The 19287-nt window shown below is 41.2% G+C and overlaps 1 protein-coding gene across 4 annotated transcripts in view; it reads left to right on the top strand.

Moving 5' to 3' along the window:
• LOC125458447 (PH and SEC7 domain-containing protein 2-like) overlaps positions 1–19287 on the top strand; it is a 179900-nt gene that overhangs the window by 15248 nt on the left and 145365 nt on the right. For 2 of the 4 annotated variants that reach the window (XM_059650704.1, XM_059650703.1), the window contains exon 2: positions 11309–11389. The exons of the other annotated variants lie outside the window; for them this stretch is intronic. The gene's annotated coding sequence lies outside the window, so the exon portion shown is untranslated. The remainder of the gene's footprint in view (positions 1–11308; positions 11390–19287) is intronic. 4 annotated transcript variants of the gene reach the window in all.

The following is a 19287-nucleotide window of genomic DNA, read 5'->3' as shown; positions in this document are numbered from 1 at the left end:
AGGTCCTGAAGTTACAGAACCTTAAGATAGAGATACCACATTGATTGATTTTTTTTTGTAAGCAGGCTTAATACTGTTCTCTAACATTTTACAGGGTCCTTCTTCCTGAATCCATCTTGAAGGCTCCTTATTTCCCCTTGTGCTATTGCAATCTCCTTTTACTCCCCAAGCCACTGATAGCCCCTTATTGAACATCCCTCCTTCAGCTTCCTTCTTCCCTTATCTAACCACCTGCAGTCTGCTTCATTTCCATTCGCCTTTTGCAACTTTCTTCTCCCTCCGTACCCCTCTTGCAGCCTACTTCACCCTCATCACTCCTTGTTCAGCCTCTCTCTTTCCCCACATCACCACTTGCAGCCCCCTTTCAGACAAACAAACAAACAAACTCTTATGCAGTCAACACCTCTTGCTTCAAATCTCTCCACTGCTAGCTCTCAGCCCCTCTGCCACCATCTCACAGCTCCCTTGCTCCGCATTTCCCATCCCTCACCCTGGCCCCACCCCAGCAACTGACTCTTGACTCCCAGCAAAAGGCACGTTCTTGGTGACTCGCTCAGTGCAAACATTGACTTTTGTAACTGCTCACTGACTTTTCAGAGACAGGTTGGTTCTCTTCTGCTTTTGGGGCTAATAGGTTTTCTATGAAGCTATCAGTGACCAGCATGGGAGAGAATCAGCCTGTTATTGCAGCAACAGCTACTCACCATTTCCTTCCATTCTACTAAGTGGACAACTGCTTTCTGATGTTCACCCCCTAGAGTGAATTGTTCCAAATGATTTGAAGGCTTTCAGGACTGATTTTTGCCAGGATTGCAGTGAGATGGTCAACTCGAAAGGCCAAAGCATTGACATCAACATCATGTTCCCCTTGAATAGCTAGTTAGTAGTTAGGAATTTCACAGTGCTAGTCACTAAATTCACTCCCTTTAATCAATAACAGCAGATGTTTTAAAGTGTCCATTTGTTGTTTAACATGTCTGTATGCACTTGTTCCTGCCAGCGATTACAATGCCTTGTAAATAAAAGTTATTTGAATTATCTTTCTAATCCAATCTGATGTTTTTACACACCTGAGCCCAGGGCCTCCCAATTCCGGTGTAGGGATACTACCAGTGCATCACATGAGGGTCTGCTTTCAGTTCCTTTACCAAGATGGTGACTTGTGCTAAATCTGCATTTCAGCTTAAGTCTATCTTTATCTCCTAAAATGTTTAATGAGCCATCCATTATTCCTCAAAACCTGTGGATGATTGATTGTACTGGAGCATGATGGGTTTTACATTTGACAATATGGAAATTCATTTGAGCAATGATTTGAGATGGGATATGAGTGTAAAAACTCTGCCCAACAACACAAGCAACTTCCTCCAGAGTCAGGATTGTGCCCAGGTGAAATTGACTCATACCACTTAAAAATGCACAGAACCAACATCTTCAACTCACAGAAATTGTACATCTCCTCTCAAACAGCTTGAATTCCCTCAATAATTATCACAGACTGAAGAGGAATGCTTAGCACGTCCTTTTTAACTCTGAAATCAAGTTCTGACTGTGTAATTTTCTTCTTCATATTCAACCACTAATTTTCAAATTTACCCTGTCACTAAAACTTGCAACAAATCCCTTTGTTACCTCCAGGCTCAATGGTATAAATGTTACTGTCTCCGAGAAAATGCAAAAATTACCCCATGAGGAGGAGCTACATTGTTAAATTTGTGTAACTGGATTGAGATTGAGCTGTACTTTATTGCCATGTATAATGTCTCCAATCTGAATAATGGTTCAGATTCTTTGTGTCTTGTCTGGAAAGTGTATTGGGGAGAATACTTGTCTGTTCAGTTAGAGGTGCTCACACACAGTATCAGGATGGCTGACATGAGGGCCACTTCGGTTTTATAAACAAGAGACGCAATTGGCATCAGTAGCACCAAATGAATGCTCTGGAGGGAGCAGCAGAGAATGAAACGCTACCGGAGTTGAGGTTGCAGGAGCACTACCATGCATAAGGCTCTTCAAAGGCTCAGCTTTATTGACCTTCTGTCAAGTGCTGTTCAAAGTTGAGATTATCGCATCAGGTGGTCATAGTGAGTTGCTACCTACTGAATCTGATGTTCACATCTTCACTGGCCATACTGTACTTCTTTTTGTTCCTTTCAGGGCACTAAGGGAGACATAGTGCCAGGTTTTCACAGAATCTTATGGACTGAATGTTTTTGGGGATGGGGGTGGTGGTATGTGTATACCTGATTCTAAAATTCCTAACCATATTGCTGACATGCCAAATGTTTGATAATGTAGAAGATTTTTGTGGGTTGCAAAACAGCACTCTGCAATTCCAATCTAGCCAACTCCTTTCCAGATGTAGACATCTTGTGTGTCTCATGGGTTGTGATCCATAGTTTGGGTCTGGCAACGTTTTGAAAGGTAACTTTAAAATGTTTTTCACATATCCCCTTCATAAAAACTCGTGATCCTCATCCTCCCCACCATCTCCATGGTCCTTTACAGCTGTATTCTAAGTGAATATCTGTTCATGTCTTTACTAACTCCCCCTTTTCGTATGGCCCATCCAATCTCCATTCCAATTCACATACCTTCCATGATCATTTGCCCAGCAATACAATGTAAAAGACCAGTGTATGTTACAATAAGAATAATAGTATTAGAGTATTATAGAATTATGGTAAGTGTGCAACTGCTTAGAGAAAAAACCACCATTTATAGTTTTTGAAAGAAAAACTGATGTGCAACTGTATTGAAGCTCCACCCAGTAGAATATGAAAGTATCATAGAAGAAGTTCCAGCATTTTGCACTACTTATCCTTGTGCAGAAAACATGGAAACTTTGACAAAATGATCAAAGAAAAAACATCTTCTGATATCCATGTCAATATTTCAATGTGTAAACAAACACATTATCCTTCTCAACTGGGTTTGTAGCAAAATATCCTGTCAACAGTGCTGTCATCTTTCCTATTGTGATTTAAATGTATCTGGCTGATGTTGTTTTAAAAGGAGACTGTGATTGTAGACTTGCTTGCTGAGCCGGTGTGTTAGTTGCAGACGTTTTGTCACCCTGCTAGGTAACATTGTCAGTGCACTTCCGGTAAAGCATCGGGGCTCTGTCCCGCTTGTTATTTAAATGCCTTGGTTTGCAGGGATGGTTGTCATCACTTCTGATTCTGTTTCACACTGGTTTGCATATCAGGTCCTATGTTTGTTGATGGAGTTCCATTTGGAATGCAGGCCTCCAGGAATTCCCTGACATGTCTCTCTTTGGCTAGGGTTATTATGGATGTGTTTTCCCAGTCGAGTTCATGTTCTTCCTTGTGCGTGTGTATTGAGACCAGTGAGAATTGGTCATGTCTTTTGGTGGCTAGTTGGTGTTCATATATCCTTATGGTCAGTTTTCTTCCAGTTTACCCTACGTAATGTTTCTCACAGTCCTTGCATGGTATTTTAAAAAATTACATAAGTTTTATTGGTTGTGGATATGGGATCCTTTACATTTGTCAGCAGCTGTTGGCGGGTAGTTGTTGGCTTGTGGGCTACCCTGATACCTAGGGGTCTGAGTAGTCTTGCGGTTATCTCTGTTATGCCTGATGTATGGTGGGGTGACTAGTAACTAGGACACCAGAGAAGAAGAGGATGAGATAATGATATCCCTCGGCATAACAGCACTATTTACAACCATAAACATGGACCCAGCCAAAGAGACAGTTGTCACACTGCTGGATGAATCAGGAAGATAGGCATTGTACAAGACCAACAGCACCCTGAAATTGCTGATACTGTGCCTCACAATCCACTTTGCCTTCAACGACTGTAAATTCAAACAACTCAATGGAACACCAATAGGATCCCTAATATCAGGACTGATTGCAAAAATGGTAATGCACAGGTTAGAACAGACAGCGCTCCTCACTACACAACCCAAACTCTGGGGCTCTATTTAGATGAGACCTTTGTGATTATCAAATTTACAAGACTAGACGAAACCCCCCGAAGCATAACCATCATCCTCACAAAATTCACAAAAGAAGAGGAGAACAATAACCGACTATCCTTCATTGACATAATGGTAGAACGTAGAAACCACGGGAAACTCCAGAATAGCGTATACAGAAAGACCACACATATGGACCAGATACTTAATTATACCAGCAACCATCCCAACATCCATAAATGGAGCTACATCAGGACATTATTCAAATAAGCCATAACACTCTGTAGCAACCGCGAATTCCGCAAAGCAGAACCCAAAAAACATAATCTGCTATCACCTCTGTGACAGACTGCAACAAGAAGACACAACATGGCCAGACACAGTAGTCACCCGATCATACATCAGAGTCATATCAGAGATAACCACAAGATTACTCAGACCCCCAGGTATCAGGGTAGCCCACAAATCATCAACCACCCTGCAACAGCTACTGACAAACATAAGTGTTCCCATATCCACAACCAATAAACCTAACGTAATATACAAAATACCATGCAAGGACTGTGAGAAACATTACATAGGGAAAACTGACAATAAGGATACACGAACACCAACTAGCCACCAAGAGACATGACCAATTCTCACTGGTCTCAAAAAACATGGACAATGAAGGACATAAATTTGACTGGGAAAACACATCCATAATAGCACAAGCCAAACAAAGACATGTCAGGGAATTCCTGGAGGCCTGGCATTCCAATCAGAACTCCATCAACAAACACATTGAACTGGACCTGATACACAAGCCACTGAAAAACCGAACTGGAAGTAACACCAACCATCCCAGCAAACCAAGGCATAATAATAACAAGTGGGGCAGAACCCTGACAGTTCACCGGAGGCGCACTGACCATGTTACCTAGCAGGGTAACGAAATGTCTACAATCAAACACACCAGCTTGGCGAGCAAGTCTACAACCTCAACCACAGCCTGAGCCACAAATCTTCTCAAAAACTTTAAAAACGAGCCTGTTTGATATCTGGAAACAGAAATTTAACTCTGCTTTCTTACATTGCTTTGAAGTTGATTTTATCATTTGTTCGTTCCTTCCCAGAGGGCATTCTGTGGCTAGTGTCATGTTTTGTGGAGGGGGCAAGGGGAGTGTGGAGGTGCTAGGGGTGACATTGGTGATCTAAGGGCCGTAGAAGTAGCATCACAGAATTTGAAGAGGAATGCAAGAGCATGGACTAGAGTTCGCATGAAACCATCTTAGTGAGCATATGGAGATACTTAGACTCCAATAGCACAGACGAGACCGTTTGGCTTGTCAAGTTTGCTCTGATACTACAGTATCTACACTATCTACGCTAACTCCACTTTCCAGTACTAGGCCCATAGCCTTGAATGTTATGATATTGCAAGTGCTGATCTTTGTAACTTTTTAAAGATTGTGAGGTTTCCTACCTTTACTGCACTACCAGACAGTGCATTCTAGATTCCTACCACTACCTGGGTGAAAGATATTTTCCTCAAATCCCCTCTAAACCTCCTGCCTTCAACATTAAAATTATGCTCCCTCGTTATTGATCCTTCAACTAAGGGAACAGCTGCTTCCCATCAACCTTGTTCATCTCCCTCATAATCCTATCAATTGGATTGCCTCTCAGTCTGCTCTAAAGAAAAGCAGCCCCTCTTCATAGCTAAAATGCTCCAAATTAGGCAACATCCTGGTGAATCCCACAGCAGTCCCTCACATCCTTCCTTTAGTGCAGTGACCAGAACTGCACACGGTATGCCAGCTTTGGCCTAATCAAAGCTTTGTACAACTCCAACCTAACCTCCAGGCTTTTATAATTCATGCCATGGCTGATTAAAGGCAAGTGCCCCCTATTCCAGCTCAACCACCCTATTAACTTGTCCTGTTACCTTTAGGCATCTGTGGACAGCACCCCCATAATCCCTCTGTTCCTCTGAGCTTCCTAATATCCTACCATTGATAGAAACATATAATATAGGAGCAGCAATAAGCAGATTTACACTCTGAATCATCTACAATTATGTGATCAAAGCTGATCATCCAACTCAGTACCCTGGATTACATTTCAAGATGCTTAGGAGTTTTATTTGGAGGTATTCACCCTTCAAGGTAGCTAGCTAGACTTGAGCTGTTTCCCTCCAAAATGTCCAGTGACAACTGAAATGACTCCATGAAGGCTGGATCCCATCACCAAGTGACCCTTTATTCACACATGCAGAGTACATGGCACTGACCCAGCCAACTAAGAGCTGGCTCCTAGAGTGAGGATAGCGCCTGACACACCTGTTTATATCTGTCACCTGGGGCTCCCTGATTGGGGCAGTCAATCTGGCAGTCAGGGAGCTCATATTCTATGAGGTCCATCTGACTGACCTCATTACAATCGCTACAACAACATTTATGACATCACAAGCCTGGACTTTAAGTGACAGTCCACCATATCTCCACAAATACACAAACATAGTGCTGTGCTTAAGAGACAGGAAAGACCGCAGATGCTGGAAGACAGAGTCAATGAACCTGGAGCTGAACAAACATAGCAGGTCAGACAGCACCAGAGGAGCAAGAAAGTAAAAGTTTCAGGCTGAAACCCTTCATCACAACTGGGGTGGGAGATGGGAGCCCAGAAATAAATAGAGGGAGGGGGCATGAGGCTGGGAAAAGGTAAGAGGGATGGTAATATGTAGATGCAGGTAAGGGGTTATACTGATTGTTCAGTTCAAAGAGTGGAACGGATAGGTGAGTCGGAAGATGGACATACGGGTCAGGAAGGCAAGACATGGGAAAAGGCTGGGGGTGGAGGGATTTTGATTTCACCAGCTTCAGTGTTGAGGCCATTGGGCTGTAAGCTCCCAAGGCGAAAGATCACATGTTGCTGCTCCAGTTCACGTTTGGCCTCACTCTGACAGTGAGGAGACCAAGAATGGTCATGTCATGTGGGAGGGGCAATTAAAAAGAGCCACAACCGGAAGGTCGAGTTGGTTGGTGTGTGCAGAGCACAGATGCTCAGCAAACTGATCTGCTAGTCTGCGTTTGGTCTCCCTGATATAGAGGAGACCACATTGGGAGCAACAGATGCAATAGATCAGATTGGATGAGGTGCAGGTGAAGAGTGAATAGTGTTAAGCTTCTTTAGTGATGTTGGGCCTGCACTTATCCAGTCATTTTGGCAGTATTCCATTCCAATCCTGACTTCAATACATCGAAAATAGAAACAGGAATAGTCCATTTGGCCATTTGACCCTGTTCTGCTATTCGGTATGGTCATGTCTGATCATTCAATTCAGTACCCTCTTCCTGCTTTCTCAATATATCCTTTGATCCGTTTCACCCAAAGAACTATACCACATATTTGTTGAAAGTCTTCATTGTTCTAATGTTTCCTGCGGCAGAGAATTCCACAAGTTCACCAATCTCTAGGTGAAGAAACTTCTCATCTCTTGTCATAAAATACCTTCCCCTTATCCTTAGTGTGATCCCTGATTCTGGACTTCCTGGTCATCAAGAACATCCTTTCTGTATCTGCTTTGTCTAATCTGTCATTCAGCATTCCCTTTTCTTGTTACTTCTTCCAAAGTGCATCAGCTCTTGCTTTTCAGAGTTAACTTGCATCTGACTCTTAACTTCCAGACCAATCCATCTATATCTTCCTGTAACCCCTAAACCCTTCTGAAGAAGAAGGGTCTCGTCCCTGAATGTCAGCTTTCCTGCTCCTCTGATGCTGCTTGGCCTGCTATGTTCATCCAGCTTCACACTGGGTTATCTCAGATTGTCCAGCATTGGCAGTTCCTACTATCTCTAGCCAATCTTTGTGTCACCCGCAAACCTCCTCATCACCCCCCCTACACATTCTCATATAGAAAGTAAAAGGTAAAACTGTCATAGTCCCTGAAGGCCATAAAGCTACTGCCTCATTAGAAGGAGATAACTAGTGGTGTGTTTAACCTGAGGGTCAGCAGGATTCTGGGGAAGGGGAGGGTTGAGAAGGCAGGGCCTTCATGGTACTCTTATCTATTTTGCTTATATGTATCATAAACACCAAGGAACCTAGACCGATCTCTATGGCACACCACTGGACACCAGCTTCTAGTCACAAGCAACATTCTACCATCACCCTCTGCCTCCAACAGCTGAGACAATTTTGGATGCAACTTGCAAAATTACCCTGGATCCCATGTGTTTTTACGTTCTTCATCATTTCAGGGCATTGATGGTAATTGAGGTCTATTTTTGACATGGGTTAAGTTGAAGGGTGCATTACCTGGAAAAATGAGGTTTGAGAGAGAACAGTTGAAAATTTGAAGTCTTTAAAAACTGGTGTGGAGATATTACACTGGAGAAGTGAGACAGGTTTTCTGACATGTCATGCCTCGCAAACTACAACATAAACCCATTCCGGGTGGAGACTAAAATGTTCATGAGTCACACATGGATTGAGTCTACAGATTGCAAGCTGTAAAACTGTGCAGGGTGAGATTTCAGAAATAGACCTGTTACACCCAGTTGCTCTAAACATATATATTTTTGCACCTCTATAAAGTGTCTTGACATTTTTAAATAGTATACTAGCCAGAATGTTAAGTTTTCAGTCGCTATCGATTGTTCCTGTCAAACACATTTTTTTTATCATACCTGTCTTGCCAGCTAGAACACAGGGCACTGGGCACTGGGAACTGATTTTGTAGGTTATGTCAAGGAAAGCAGATGGTTGGGTGGGATGGACGTTCATTGGTGGGAGGGTGGCAGGTTGGGTATCTGTTTGGGTCAGTGTGATTGACTAAGTGTGTCAGTTTTATAATTATTCAGAAGACAGCATGTTTAACCATTCTAATATTTCCTGAGTATCTGTTATGTAACTCAGAACCTTGCAAATACTCTCACTTTAACTCAAGAGTTAGATTTTTTTTACAGGAGGTTTGTAAATTCTCGGTAATTGCCCACTAGAAATTAAACTTCCCAGGTGATTACCCCACAGTCGGTGTGGAAGTAGGTCTTCTGAGGATGACATGATGCTAATCTCTCAGGGTATGTCCAGTCCCCAATTATCCAGAGGCAAGACAATGCAGGTGACTGTTTCGGCACCATGCAAATTTCTATTATAATTCTATTCACTTCACCTTTCACATTTTTTGATTGGGAAAAGCAGTACTATAATGTTCCTGAACCATCTGTAATGTAATGACATTATTTAAATGCAATGTGTTATAAAAATGACGCTTGCTAAATATAAACAAATCTTATGTTGTCAGTTGTGTGGTCTGTAACTTTAGACCACAAAGAAGCTTCATTGAAGTTGCTAATGAAAAACAGCTGTTAATGATGGGGGAACATGATGAAGACGTTTTATAAGAGGCACAACTAGGATGTCTAAGTGATCAGACAAGGGGCAGACCACAAAATAGATGAAAGAATGAAGTAAACTATTTTGAAACAAATTTTGAAAGCTTTTTAGGTAAAATGTCAGAAAGATAAAGGCTAATTGCAACATTCTTTGCTTCTACTTACAGATGTACACTAATCAAATTAATAAAAGTAAAATAAAGGAAATGAGTTTTGGAATTTTGCTTTGTTCTTGCAAGGATGTCAATTCTGCCACAGAGGCCCTCAGGCGTACCAATGTTAGCACAAAACACACCAAACCTTTACAGTGCCATTCTTTGCCAAAATCTGTGGTCAGGCCATAATTGAAAGGGGGAAAGGAAGTGGTAGCAGGGTCTGGGTTTTCCAGAAAGTCATGCAAAATTTACAATGGGACTTGATTTATATTTGTTGTATGTGTTTTCCAGTCACAGCCAGGCAGTGGCAAACATGCTGTTCAGTGGGAAATCAGCTAGAGAATGGAACAAAAATAAACTGGACTTAGATGGAGGGAGGATTTGGCATTTAGTTAGATATGAGTAGGAATGGTTGAGGAAGGGAGAAGTTACAGACCAGAGAGGGAGCTGCGGATAGGTGGAAATTTGAAACCAGAGAGGTAGTGGAGATTAGACATCAGACCAAGGTGGGGCAGACTCCAGAAGTTTGTTGGAAGTTGGGGGGTGGGTTTCAAGAAGAAAGAAATTGAGGCCTGGAAAACCACAGGTGTAGAGATAAATGAAAGTGTGATGGAATACTATCCACTTGCCTGATTATATGGAACTTCAACAACATTCAAGAAGCTCAGTACCATCCAGGATAAAGCAGTCTTCTTCATTGGCACCTGATTCACTACCTTCAACGTTCACTGTATTCGCACTGATGCACTGTGGCAGCACTGCCTACTATCTACAAGCTGCACTACAGTAACTCACCTAGTCTCCTTCAATAATGTCATGCAAACCTATAATCTCTATCATTGAGAAGGGCAAGGATAGCAGATGTATGGAAATGCCACTACCTACAAGTTCCACCCATACTACATATCATCCTGCTTTGAAAATTGTCACTGGGCCTGGAATTTCCATCATACAGTCTGTGGTGTCCCTAAACCTCAAAAACTGCAGCAGTTCAATAAAGCAGCCCACTGTTACTTACTCCATAGCAATTGAGTTTGGGCGATAAATATTAATCCAGTTAGCAATGCTAAATCCCTTGAACACATATTAAAAAATTGAAGTATACATCCTGTATTCACATATTAAATGTAGAAATGAACACAGTGGAGGTGAAACAAAAGCAGAAATTGCTGGAAAAGCACAGCAGGCCTAAGCATCTGTGGAGAGAAAACAGAGTTAACGTTTCGGTTCCAGTGACCCTTCCTCAGGACTCAAAACAGTGGAGGTGGGCTGGGTTAGATTTCAAATATTATAAAAAGTTAATCCACATAAGACATATCAAGGTCAGATGACCAAACATTTGGACAAAGGTAGGTTTTATAAAGCCTTGGATGAAATTAGACAAGGTTCTTAAGGAATATAAAGGAAGCAGGAAAGAACTTATACAACTTAAATGAATTAGGAGGGCTAACATGGGCTGTAAAATGTCTTTGGCATGTAGGATTAAAGAGAATCTCAAGGCATTTTATACATATATTAGGAACAAGTTGGCGGTTAGTGAAAGGGTAGGTCCACCAGTAGATAAAGGAGGGAATTTATGCACGGAGCTAGAGAGAGTAGGTGAGGTCCTTAATGAGTACTCTGCAATGGTGTTCACCAAGGATAACCACATGGATCGTGGTAAGACTGGGGATGGTTATGTCAATATTCTGCAGCATGCCAATATTATGAAGGAGATGTTTGGTTAAAAAAAAATTAAGGGCCTGGTGGGATCTATCCCAGGATAAGGAAGGATGCAAGGTAGAAATTCTGAGCCTTGACGAAAATCTTTGTATCTTCTTTATCCACAGACATGGCCCCAGAAGACTGGAAAATAGCCAATGCTGTTCTTTGTTTGAGAAGAGCAACAGGGATAATTCAGAAAATTAAAGGTGGGAGGAAAATTATTGGAGAAGATTCTTAGGGATGGGACTTACTCACATTTAGAAAAGAATGGAATCATTAGGAATAGTCAGCAAAGTTTTGTGCAGGGGAGGACTTGTTTCAAGTTTGATTGAGTTTTTTGAGGAAATGACAAAGATGATTGATGATGGTCGGATTGTGGATACATGGACTTTATTAAAATATTTGACAAGGTTCCACGTGTTAGGCTGGTCCAGAAGATTAAGTTGTCTGAAATTCATGTGAGTTGCTCAGTTGGTTGCAAAATTGGCAGCATCATAAAAGACAAAGGGTCGTTGTGGAAGTGTGTTTTTCAGACTGAAGGCCCTTGACTAGTGTTCCACAAAGATCAGTGCTGGGACCTCTATCTTTTGTAGTATATGTAAATGATTTGAATGAAAATGTAGGTGGTGTGCTAAATAGGTTTAGAGATGACGTGGAGATTGGTGGAGTTATGGATAGTGAAGAAGGATGTCAAAGGATACAAGATATAGATCAGTTGGAAATTTGGGCAGAGAAGTGGCAGTTGGAGCTTTAACTTGACAAGTTATGAGGTAATTCATTTTGGGAGGCCAAATACAAGATGAAAATAGATAGTAAATGGCAGGATCCTTAGGTGCATTGATATATAGAAGCATCTTAAGTTCAAGTACATAGTTCCCTGAAAGTGGCAACACAAGTTAATGAAGTGGTTAAGAAGGCATATGGCATACCTGCCTTCATTGGTCAAGGCATTAAGTATAAAAACTGCAGCTGTATAAAACTTTAGTTACATCACATTTGGACTATTGTGTACGGTTCTAGTCATCACATTATCGAAGAGATGTGGAGGCTTTGAACAGGGTGCGAAAGGGGTTTACCAGGATGTTACTTGAATTGGAGAGTATTAGCTATATGGAGAGATTGGTTGGTTGCTTGGTTTTCATAAGAGCATTTGAGGCTAAGGGGGGTCCTGATAGCTCAATATAAAATTATGAGAGGCATGCATTGGGTGGATATTTTGAGTCTTTGGTGGAAATGTCAAATATTAGTGGGCATAGATTTAAAGTGAGGGGGGAAAGTTTAAAGGAGATGTACAAAGTAAGTCTTTTACACCAAGGGTGGTAGGTGCCTGGAAAAACTGCCAGGGGAGATGGTGGAAGTTAATATGTTTGCAACATGTAAGAGGTATTTATACAGACACATGAATAGACATGGAACAAAAGAATACAGACCATGTGGAGGTAGATGGGACGACTTTAGACTGGCATCATGGTCAGCACAGACATGGTGGGCCGAAGGGCCTGTTCCTGTGCTGTACTCTTTTTATGAGCCTGAATAAATTTGCCTGGAGTTTCTGCTTAATTGTGATGGTCAGTACAAGGAATTGTGAAAGTTGAGCATAGCTTGGGTTCAATCCACATGATTCTCTGTGATCCTTTATCCTAATCTAAAAAATATAATGCCAAAAAACTGGCAGTTCTCCCAGGATGAATTAATAACCTTTGGGAGTTTTCACTAAGTGAGCCTATTTATAGGTCTTTGAGGATGTTCCGAAATTTGAATTGGATCTTCAGGGCACGAAGACACTAAGCAGTTTGAATAATTTTTGAATGCAATTTAAAAAGAAAATATGAAGTAACTCGTTACAGTGCTTCAAACTAACTGGAATATTGATTTCCATATTTTTACAATAAAACTGGCATACTAAAAGACAGTTTATTTAAACTGAGATTAAAAGTATTAGTTTACTTTTGCAGGTGTTTTTATCAAACTTTACTAAATTGCAATTGTTGAATCACAGAAGGTTTTTAAAATTTCTTTTGAGTCTATGCATAGCAGCAGAAACATAAATTGCATCCTGTAAATAGCTTTGAACCATGAGAAGTGAAAACTTAAAAAAAATTGCACTTCTTTTGCTATTTGGAGGTTATGCTCAAAATTAATTTATATTAATGCACATGTAACAGACAATTCAAAAGCTGTGAATTTATGCAATGCTCTGCTTATCAGTTATCTCACTGGTCTCTGTAGGTGCTTGTGATGGAAATGATGATATCACCTGAAGCAAGGAGGCTGTTGGTGGCTACAGTAATGACTTGGAGGTGTCATTTGTGAATATGTCAGTAGCTCTTCAGCCCCTATCCTAGTCTTTCTCTGGATATTCCACCCAGCTAATCCTGTCAGTGGCTAATTCTCTCAACTTGCTTCTTGTCCTTCTCACTGCTTCCTTCACTAATTCAATAGACTCTGCTGGTGTATTTGACAGCAGCAGTGCCTACATCTCCCTCAAAAATGTGCATTTAATCAGAACAAGGCCCTTTTCTACCTATCATGATGCATGATTACATCAACATCATGACCTTGCTGGTGAGATGATTGAAGAATGATAACTTTTCCTTTCGAAGGAAGCTTCTCCAGCTGTCTGTATATTGCACCATTTGTCCTGCTCAAGCTGTCATAGAATAGCCCATTTCTCTGTTATATGTCTATGTTTACCTCCTTAAGACTTTGGCAATTGCTTTCTGTTTGACTGTCTCAACTTGTTGCAACCTTCTCGCCTCCCATTAAAACAAGCATGCATTCAAGTTTCACACCAAGTTTCATTGGGCTTTTTTTTTAACCCTGTTTTCCTCACTCAATGTTTGAACAATGCAATTTCTCATTAGTGGTGACTTCAGCTTTCATTTCATTTCTTGTTCTCTGTTCTCTGAGGGCTGTGTTGTCTTTTTCTGATTAAATATTTTCCTCCTGGCTACTCCCTTGATGTCACTGTTTCATCTCCCTAGTTGTTTCCCTGAACCTCCCTTTCCTCCAATCCCCTTATGTCTGTGCCTTGCCTCTTCATTTGTCAGGATGGCTGTTGTGGATCAGATCATTGCTGATAGCACAGGCTTCGATCCCTGTTCTGACAGGGGTGGATTCAATACCTTGCTGCCTTACCTATGGTGGTGATCATTGTGCAGTGGATGGAACCTGCTTTCAGCCAGAGAACCTGAGAAGGAGGAGCAGAAAAGTCCTGTCCTGCCTTGTGTTTAGAAGATTTCACAAGTTAAATCAACACGTACTGCAATAGAAACTAAACTACAAAATGGTCTTAAGCATGTATTTGGTCCATATATTTTATTGTGCTATGGCACTATTCACTGATGAGATTGGTCTTTAAAAATAATGAAATTTTAAATATATAGGTCAGTTTTCATAAAATATTTGTAATAGTTTTCATATTACTTGAAATTATAGCATTTATTGTGCTGTATAAATTGTAATTGTTAAGGCTTTCATGTATTCATAAATATAAATATTTATTAAAGGAATCAGTAATTGGTTATGTACTTCAAATAATACTGAGAGGGTAGTCATAGATCATGTATTTTCAGTGGTATCATCAATCTTATTTATGGTTATTTCATTTTGTTTACGCTGTAGCTTGTTAGCTCTATTTGAATTGTGAGCTCACAGCTCATCAAGCTCAGTGAAAGAAATGGATATAAATTTGTCTTAAAGAACTTTATGCTGGAAGTGAAAATTTCATTATTTATGGAAAACAAAAGGGGGAATGGTGTAATTTATTTTTCGTACAGGATATTAGAATGAGGTGTCTCCAAAATACAGCTCTAGAGCACACGCTGGTGTGGCCTATATTGGACACTGCTTTGGTGAAGATATTAGAGTTGGAGGAAGGTGGTAGTGCAGCGTCAGTGTCACTAAGCTAGTGTTCCAAAGGCCCAGGCTAATGTTCTGCGGACAAAGGACCACGGCTACTGGTAGAATTTAAATTCAGTTAACAAATCTGGAATTAAAATATTAGTATTCTTCCGTTGAAAGGTTTAGACAGTTTTCAAACAATTCTCTTTACTTTGCAGCCAGCCTCTCACCTCTTTGCAGCCTCCTTGTCTACACTCCCACCCCCTTTGTAGTTACGTCCTCCGTTGTTGGAATTCCCTTTACACCCCTCATCCTTTTGAATCCTCTCCTTCCTGTCCCCCAACTCCTTGCACTTGCCTCCTCCTTCTTGGCAAATGGTTCCTTGCTCTAACACCCTTGCCTACAGCAATCCCAAACCTGACAAAAGTCTATCCCTTCCCTGACAAAGGGGCCCCTGGCAACTAGCTCACCATTGCCATTTACTTTGCCAATCATTCACTGCTTCTTCAATCTTAGGCTGCTTCTGTCTCTTATATCACTAGAGAGCCTATCATCAGCAAATACAGGAGAGAAACAACCTGTCAATGGAGGAGCTGTTTCTCACTGATTCTGTCTCTCCTATGTATGGGGGTAACATTTCTCTGACTTGTTGCCCAGTAATTGATTTTTCACAGACATTTTGTGACTTTTGGCAGTAAATTTGCCCTCTACCTGAGTATGGTTTGAATGCTGTTAGGCGTTCTCTAAAGGGAGATGACTGATGCTGTCTATTCCACGAGAGAAGTGAGCAATACAAAGTAAAAACTGAAAGAACTGCAGATGCTGTAAATCAAAAACAAAAACAGAAGTTGCTGTAAAAGCTCAGCAGGTCTTGCACACCTGTGGAGAGAAATCAGAGTTAACATTTCAGGTCGAGTGACCCTTCATTGGAACTGGTAGATAATACATCTCAGAAGAGCACATTGTATTCTTTCTGAAGAAAATTCGGCAAAATTTGCATGCGGTTTTGTCAGAATAATTAGCTTCCCTTATGGTGCAGAGTGCCGTTGATTGCATACACATAGCAAAATAGCTGAATTACGATCATAAAGTATTCATTCTCTGAATGTGCATTTGGTACACAACCAAGCTTAGAATGCCATACGGCTTAATGTCCATTACGCCATAATGCCTTTATGTGCATCAGTCTGCTGCATCTTTGTATTTGAGTCATCATGTTAAATCAGTGGGCGCATAGAATGAGCGCCATGCTGTCACATAAAACATTGCATATTGAGTTGCTCAAATGATGGATCACTTTGGCAGAGCTCTCTAGTACTCACTGCAGGCATGTGTCGTGATTCATTGTGGATTATTGGTTCCTGCATAACCTCATCATCATGAGGGCTGAACCCTTGCCATCAGGAAAGTGAACAGTTTAGAAAGGAAAGAAAAGGTAAAAGGAACTGCATACCCCCTCCTTTCAGAGTAGCTGTTTATTATTGTTTCATCTGACTGTTGCAACAGTTAACACAATCCAGTTCCCCATTCAACAACAATACACTCATTTAGTGCCCCAATGTCTCACTATCACAGCTTCCTCTTGACCAAGATTACTGAAATAAAAGCCACCGTGAAACAGCAATTCCAATCTAGTTGATCATCCACACGCAATATATCATACAAGAGTGAGTTAACCAACCCTGTCCTCTTACATTATTACAGGCTGAGATTGTAAATCTTCACCCTGAATTTTGACTGCAACACTCGAGATTGACTTTTCAGTTATGTATCTCTCTGCTTGTGTGCAGTGGATGCTGAGACACTGGCCTTGAGGTGGTCAACATAGTTGAGTCCACAAGGTTTCTCATGAAATTAGCCACTTCTCCACCCTGGAAAGGATGAGCTCCCATTTCTATGCAATGCCCTGCGCCAAGTCATTTCTAGAGTCCTTTGTGCTCCTTGAAAATAACAGCAGCCTTTCTGGCACACCTTCCAAAGCACCAGACATCTCATTATGCACAACTATCACATGTACAACTTTTGTACACTGCTCTATTGAGATCTACAACTGAGTCTTCAGGAGAAAAACCTGCACATGTCTCGACCCATTCTTCCTGTTCTGACCGCAGGCTACCATTTGTCTAACAAATTAAGGCATGCCGAACCTGCCTCTATGCTACCCTGACAGTAATGCATGGTGCCAATGTCTGAGCAGGTGGCTGCAATATTTCTTTATCAGCCTCCATGTCCTTGGATATCAAAAATGACAAAGGCGCAAGGGTAGGTGAAGCAAATTAAAGGAAACAAGAGGTGCACTCTCTACTCAATGGGAGCACGGATTAGTGTTCAGCTCGTTGCGCCACTAGTCATATTTGCCATTCAAAACTGTGTTATTACTATTAACCATTCATGTGAAGTGAATGAAGAGAAGAGCTACCATGGAAGTCTTCAGGGTTACCCTCCCAACATAGAATGTGATGGCTGGTTGATCTGACTATATTGTAACGGTGTTGTAAAGTCACCCGGAAGAGTGGTGCTTCCTACTTAGTTGTGGGAGTGAACCTCTCTCCTTCTGTTTACTCCCTGCACCAAAGTCTTCAGCACTGCATCAGAGAATGTTGGAGCATCATGACTGTGCTGTTACTCATATTCATTTCCCTTGAAGATCAGACAATCTGTCTTCAGCCACTCTCAGCACCTGCTGCAACTGGATAGCACCTCTCCCTTTGAGTACAGACTGGTTTTCAGAAGTGTAGGCAAGCTTGTCTCACATGAAATTGTATACCTTGTATGCAGTGAATATACCAAAGTTCTTATCATTTAAATATAAATTAGCTGAGCTTGGTGTGCTGCCTGAATCACAACAAATTGATGTGGATTAATTGTGCTTCATGATCCTTGTGCCTGGTTGGGCCTTATTCAAATTTTCCCATTACCTTTTACCAGGACTAATAATTAATGTAGAAATCATGACATAATTTGAAAGACAAATGGAGATGTTTAAAATTGAAGACTGTTTGAGAGTTTAGAGAAGTGGCAGGAGATAAAATAAGACTGCATTGCTGCAGCTGCCGAATTAGCCCTGGGACAAAATATGGAGAAAATAGTGACCTTCTGGGTGGTAGTACATATGGGGCAGATTCCCCAAGGGTATAGCACCACAGCAGGTGCTAGCTCCATTTTCTCAGTAAGTGACTGGTTAGAATGGAGTGGTTACAAAGCACAAGGATGTCATTTGACCCATTGTTCTGTGCTAGCACAAGCACAACTGACATAGGCTCCTACTCCATCTTTTCCCTGTGGACCTGTAAGTCTTTTCTCTTCAAACAATTGTGTAAATTCTTTTGAAAGCCGCCATGGTGTCAGGTAGTGCATTACACATCCTCGCCACTTTTTGTATAAAAACATTTTTCCTCATATCATTGTTGCTTCTTTTGGCTGTGTCCTCTGGTTTTGAGTCTTCTGCGAATGGGAATAGTTCCTCCCAATCAACTGTTCAGATCCCTTATGAACAATTGTGTCAAATCTCCCTTTATAGCCTTCTCCCGTCTAAGAAGACCTGACCTAATTCTTCCTGTTGTCTACATAAATGCGACTATCCTCATAAATCATTTGTGCACCATCTTCAATGCCCTTAAACCCTTCCTAAACAGTGGTTCCCAGAAGTTAACAGACCAGGGAGACTATAAATATCTGATGACAAGAGGGGTCCATTTACCCAAGATGATGAGTGAATCCAGGGCATATCAGACACACACAGGCATAACACCCATGTGATCATTATTGGGCAGATAGAGTTCTCAACAAACATCGTTTGGATAAAGAAATGGGAAATCAAGTTTATGTCCTCTCATGGAAGTTAGAGCTTAGCTGAGGAATGAACAACTCAAGAGACTGGGGTAACCTAGCCACTTCTGAGGAAGAGGAGGGACTCTCAGTAGATATAGCTTTACACCTTCCCCCACATTGTCCATCAGCACAAATAATCTCATATTGGTGGGACTGCACACCATTACAATAAGGGTCACAAGTAATGGTTTCAAGATGCTTAGCTGAAATATCTGAATGGCTGACAGAAGTTGCCAGAGTTCAGGCTCATGTTAAGCACCATATTGATTTCATGGCTTTGGAGTCATCAGGAACATCACAAGTAGTACACACATCCATTTGTGGATAATGGATAACTCCATCTACACCTTGAGATCTGCACTGTTTCTGATGGGTGATCTTGATTTCCTTCACTAAAATACATGACACTCATGGACAGCCAGATCTAACA

Source organism: Stegostoma tigrinum, chromosome 13 (assembly GCF_030684315.1).
Source record: "Stegostoma tigrinum isolate sSteTig4 chromosome 13, sSteTig4.hap1, whole genome shotgun sequence".
NCBI classification, from domain to species: Eukaryota; Metazoa; Chordata; class Chondrichthyes; order Orectolobiformes; family Stegostomatidae; genus Stegostoma; species Stegostoma tigrinum.
This window is presented reverse-complemented; position numbering and strand designations above follow the sequence as displayed.